The sequence below is a fragment of the Myotis brandtii genome, unplaced genomic scaffold (assembly GCF_000412655.1).
Source record: "Myotis brandtii unplaced genomic scaffold, ASM41265v1 scaffold524, whole genome shotgun sequence".
Taxonomy (NCBI): domain Eukaryota; kingdom Metazoa; phylum Chordata; class Mammalia; order Chiroptera; family Vespertilionidae; genus Myotis; species Myotis brandtii.
In genome coordinates, this window is record NW_005369911.1 from 365,494 (window position 1) to 371,767 (window position 6,274).

At 40.4% G+C, this 6,274-nt stretch overlaps 1 pseudogene; it reads left to right on the top strand.

The window, feature by feature from the left end:
* The first annotated feature begins 729 nt into the window (after nt 1–729).
* Nucleotides 730–1,616, top strand: LOC106728044 (annotated as a pseudogene).
* Nucleotides 1,617–6,274: the final 4,658 nt, after the last annotated feature.

Here is a 6,274-nt window from a genome sequence, read left to right on the forward strand (position 1 = left end):
GATTGTGCCCGCACCCAGGTACATGCCCTTGACCGGAATCGAACCTGGGACCTTTCAGTCCGCAGGCCGACGCTCTATCCACTGAGCCAAACCGGTTTCGGCAAGAATATGAATCTTTAATTAAGCAGCACTAGGCTCAAAATTCAGTTCTGCATTTTTTTTTTTTTAGCTACTGGATATTTGACTTTCAGGAATTTACTAACCTCTATAAACCTTTTTTCCTCATCCATAATAATTCCTTTCTACATCACAGATTTGTTATGAGTAATAAATTAAATGCAATATATGAGCAAAGCATTGGATTCATAGTAGGTGTTTAAATCATTATATGCAATATCTTATGGAAAGTAGGTCACATAGAATAAGTGCTATAAATGTAACAAAGAAACTGAATATAAAAATAAAATGAGGAGGTAGAGAAGGGACAGGAGGAGGAGGAGGAGCAGATCAAGGAGGAGAAGAAATATCGTCAGTAGAGAAATATGCATCCTAGAGCAGGGATATGAAAGCTCTCTGTAGTTATAAGAAGGGAGATGGTAAGAATTTAAGCAATGTGTGTAGTTGTGGAAGTTTGAGTCTAACTAAACCTTGGCTCTTTTTACGGTTGTGTGGAAAAAATATCTATGTTATCACTGCTGGCCATGGAGAGTTCTACGCCTATGTCAGACTATTATGATGATTCTTTGGAGAGAGTCAAGTCTCCTCTTAACATCTTTTCCATGATAATCTGTAACTGTCTTCCTAGGTCTGACTGGCAATGGCCTCATCATCTGAGTGGCCGGCTTCCACATGACCTGCACAGTCAACACGGTGTGGAACCTCAACCTGGCCATGGCTGACTTTACCATCATCTTCTTGTTGCCTCTGCAGCTCATCTTGCTGGCTCTGAACTACCATTGGCTCTTTGGCCAATTGCTCTGTAAGTTCAACAGCACCATGTATATTCTTTACTTTCTGTCCAGTGTCTTTCTTTTGACCCTCATTTCCATGAACTGCTGTGTTGTAATCTTCTGGCCAGTCCAATCCTGGAACCACCACACACAAGCTAAAGTAGCTCTGGAAGCTTTGGGAACATAGCTTTTGGCAATCTCTTTCTATGTACCCCACTTTATCTTCAAGGAAATAGTTATGGTGGGTCACCTATTGCTTCAAACAATGTGACCTTTGAAATAAAACTCAAGGAAGTCATCGACTGTTGAAGGAAATAATTATTCTGCAGTAACAAAAGTTGATCTCTAGCCATTGTGTCTTTGGCTTCATTCTGGCTCTGGCCATTATCACCTGCTGCTATATCCTTGTAGCCTTGAAGTTAAAAGCCAGCTGGCCAGGTTCAGCTGACCCTTGCAGGTCCTTGCAACCGTAGTGATTGCCTTCTTCCTCTGCTGTGGTCCTTACAAGTGTCCCTATGGCTGGACTTTGCCTCCTATCAAGAGAACAGAGAGGACCTACACCGGGTGGCCTTAGTTATAGACCCCTTCATATCAGCTATGGCCTTTATCAACAGCTGCCTCAACCTGGTTCTCTATTTCTTCACTGGGCATGATTTCTAGGAGCACTTGTTTCAGTCCCTGTCAGCTACCTTGGTAATTATGGTCACTACCCCTTCCATCTCATAGAAAGTGGAAGAGGGATTATGTCCCATTCTTGTCCCAACCAATGAATAAATGGACAGTGGGAGTCTTCCATTTCTACAGAAAAAACAAAACTGATCAGAACAACAACAACAAATACTGAGAGTCATCAGTATAAAGATTTATCCAGTATATCCATATAGGATCAGACTATCAGGCTCCAAATTTCATTTTATAGCTATTTGCCAAAAATCTGATATTGGTTCCTAAATAACTTTGGTTGAAGAGGGTATGGAGGGGAATTTAATAAGCAAGTAATAGTCTGCAAGCCTAAATCAATAGCCTTTCCTGTTTAACATTTATGACATACACAGTGTAAGAGATTATGTATGTAATAATCTGTTATACATATTGTTATCTGGGTTATAAAGAATAAAGCTCCTGTTTGAGTGATAAGTGGTGCAGAGGGTCATTTTTGCTTCTGTTAAACACATACAGAGAAAAGACCTAGAGAGAAAATAAAGCAGATACTAAAATGAGGACTAATTCCTTACTACGTGGGCAGGAGGTAAGAGAGAAGACATTTGCCATTTCAAAGAGAACCTTGTCATGTCAGGAATGATATACCTGGGTAATAGTTCTAAGGTTAGAACCTTGCCAGGATTGATTAAATATGGAGGTATAAAGATTGCAATATAGCATTTCAGAAGCAAAAGAGAGAAGTTCTGGACCAAATTCAATGAACTAACTACTAGCTCATGATATCTGTTTCCACTTCAGAATTGACTTATTGCTAAGGAAATAAAAACAACAGAAAATAATATCAAAAGCCCTTGATCAGACAAAGGAAAACTTTCAGAGGACAACAGGAAATCTACTGCAGACAACATCACTAATCACTAAAAAGGGGTTGGGAGCTGGAATGATGCTGCTACAAAAGAGAAAAGGAAAAATCATGTTCATAGGTTTTCCCCACAGGATATTGTTTTTAAGGAAACTAATGATAACCAATGGCATAGTCAAGCTTGAGCATAATTCAGATACTTAAAGTTACGATCTAGAAAAACATTTTGAAAATCTGTAATTCAAAGATAGAAGTAAATCCTAAAAAACTAGAACTCAGAAATGGGGCACAGTCGGGGTCCAGCTGAAATAACTGTGATTGCTGGAATGGGAATTAGTATAAGTGTTCCCAGGATGGGAAGATGAGGCACACTGGCAATGTGTGAGAAAGTCTTCATGGAGAGTGGGAAGTTAGATCAGGCCTGAAGAATGGGCAGAACCTAAGAATGTAAAAGTGGGTGAGGGCAAATAGTACGGCAGGAGGCAAGAAATGCATAAAGAATTCCAACTACACTATCTCAATAAGCTTCCATGGAAATATAAAAACTCAGGTAGCAGTGGGATCCCACATTCAGTCAAATTTGTACCAGAAACAATTAAAATAATGGTGTTTGGAATCAGAACACTAGCAGGGCTGGTACCAGGGTGAAATTAGAAAGACATTCACCTTAGGTTCAAATTTTAAAAGGACACCAAAAACTCGGCAGCAAGATAAATAATGTAATATTTTATTAAATCAAAATTAATGTAAAAAACATGATAAATAAAATATAAAACTTTAAATAGAGATAGGATTCAACTCTGCCACTGAATGACTCAACCTCACACACCTCACCCTAACCCCAATCCTAAAAAATTGGCTAGTGTTTCATCATCAAAGAAAGTAAGCTCATTAAACTCTACACAGTAAATAGGAACAAGGACTAATGCATTATTTTTAAAATATTTCTTCAACAAGGCTTGAAAACCAAAAATATTAAATGAGACAAACAGCATTGAAAGGCCACATTCTTTTCAATGAATTTTTGGAAACTATTTGTGTGGTGAGAAATAAATGCTTAATAAGAAGTATATTTTGCAAAAGAGGTACTAGTATCAGTTAAAGCCAGTGCTATGAACCATGAAAGCACTGTGCCAGGGGCTGGGGATGACAGTCTTTGCCTACAGTAACTCACTGTCTGGCACGTAGAAGAGATGCTCCCCTTCTTTAATGTAGAGGGAGAGTGGTAATAGACATGCGCAAAGGGCACCTTACAATTGCTTATTAGTGAGAGCCTCGGATGAAGCCATTTATATACTACAGTGATTCTCAAAGTATAGTCCCAAACAACATCTGGAAACAAGAACCTCTTCCAGAAACTTGTCAACAAATTCTCTGGCTCTATCCTAAACCCAGTGAATCAGAAACTCTGGAGCCCCCCAAATGATTCTGATGTATGTTAAATTTTGAGAACCTCTGAGATAAAAGAAAGAACACCTGTCTTAAAATCAGACAGACCACAATTCTAGACCACTCTTATTAACAGGGTGGCTTGGAGCCAGATACTTCATTTTAGTTGTTTTTTTGTTTAAAATTAGAAACAGTAGCTGCCTCAGAGTGTTGGTGATAAATAAGTCGTGTTATTTGAGGGCATTTTGTACATGAAAAGCTCTAAGGAAATGGAAGGGATTATGATTCTGCTGGGCAGGCCAAGCCTCAGGATGCCTGCTGTGCCGATGAAAGGAAGCTGTTTTTCTCACAACCTATCTACTACTTGACCATGAAGTTGACCAGAAGACCCAATCCCAAGGCAATGATGGATTTATCCAGGCACTATGTACCTAGCTCCACGACAGTCAACCTGCAGGCTGGCCTGAGAACTATGGAGTGACCTGGTTACAACACACACAACACAGACACAGACACACACACACACACACACACACACACACACACACACACGCACACACAGCTAGGTCAGGATTTTTATTTTAGGAACATGAAAGTATTAATACAAGAAAATGAAATAATGGGTGGTAGAAGATGAAAACCAAAGACTGCTTTGAGTCAAGAGGGGTCATGGCAAGGTGAAATTATAGGAAGCAGAAACTTTAAGATAAGAGAAAAGATACAGAGAAGTTGCTGTCCAAAGAGAAAGAGAACAAAGAAAGCAAAGTTGCTTTAAAAGATGGCAACCTTGTGACCCACAAGAGAGAACAGAAAGAAGAGCTGATCCCAAAGCAATCTCAGCTTCTGATGAGACTTCTAGCACCAATTTGAATCCCTCCTAATACATTACCTTTTCCCCTGAGAGGGTCCCTGTACCTTTAAAGCCCAAATCCTCAATTCAACACATTTTCATTATTATCCTGTTTACACTGTAGAAGAGAAGACCCAGCCTGACAAGGAGCCTGGAGAGTGCCCTCAGGTATATGGTGGGCCATTAAAAGGAAAAGAAGGTGGGCTTGCTCCATGTTTTGTCAGAAGCCTGAGCCGGAACAAATAGATAGAACTAAGATGATCCACAAGAGCTTAAAAAGGAAGGCTTTTCTAACAAAATATTCTTTTTATACTTCTTTTCTTTTATCAAATTTTATATCATGAACATGTTTTATGGTTTAAAATTAAAACCTGTTTTGAAAATGTTTTTAAACGTTGGATCCTTTCCATAAACATCTTCAGAAAAAGTTGTTTCCTTTGGTAAACATTGAATTAATGGTGTTTGTTAAAAGTTTCTGTGTAAAGTTCAACGGGTGATTTATGGGATTTTAACACTCTTCATTGGCACCAGTCTTTGTCCTGCACTGAGTGGACAAGGTAGTGTTTGACCAAGGAACTCTTTGAGCAAATTCCAACATAATACTCAACATACCGTTCTTTAGAGATTTCCTCCTTAGTGTTTTTCCAATACAGAAAAAGAACAACATGCTCAAATGATTAAGGCATAACCTATTTTCCAGAGACACACAGAAATGTTTCATGTGCACCAATATTGAGAAGCGGGGAGAAAGAGGTAGAAGATGGTTTCTAGCATGTTGAAGAAAATGGTTGTAGACTCACTCAGATCTGTTGTTGAATGCCAGTTCTAATGATGTAGCCTCAAGTGTGGTAAGCAAGAGTCTTAACCTACATAACCTTGATTTTCTCATCTGCTGATGGGGCTAATAAGAGTCCTTTAAGTGTTTTTGTAGCATTAAATGAGCTCCATGGTATTTGGAATAGTTCTTGGCATGCAATGAGTATTTTTTATTACTTATTTGTTTTTAATTATTTGCCATAAAATTTTATTTCTACTGGTGCTTTTATCAATAATTATTTTTTGGTTTTGCCATTATTATTAATGAGAAAGAAGTACTTCTGCTTTCTAGACTAAAGAATTACCAATAATGTAGTGTGCCTTTTCAGAGGTAGACATTTTCCTAAAGTTAGATTTTATATACATACTAGAGGCCCGGTGCACAAAAATTTGTGCACTCGGGGGGGGGGGAGTGGTCCCCAGCCCGGCCTGTGCCCTCTCGCAGTCTGGGACCCCTCGGGAGATAACGACCTTCTGGCTTAGGCCTGCTCCCGGGTGGCAGAGGGCAGGCCCAATCCCTAGGTGCAGCCCCTGGTCAGGCTCAGAGCAGGGCCGATTGGGGAGTTGGGGCATTGCCCCGTCATGCAAAGAGCAGGGCGGATCGGGAGGTTGCGATGCCACCCTCAGTCACGCTCAGGGTAGGGCCGATTGGGGGGTTGGGGCACCGCCCCCTGTCACACTCAAGGCAGGGTCGATGGGGAGGTTGCAGCGCCACCCCCATCACACACAGAGCAGGCTGATCAGGGGGTTGGGGCGCTGCCCCCTGTCACACTCAGGGCAGGGTCAATGGGGAGGTTATGGCTC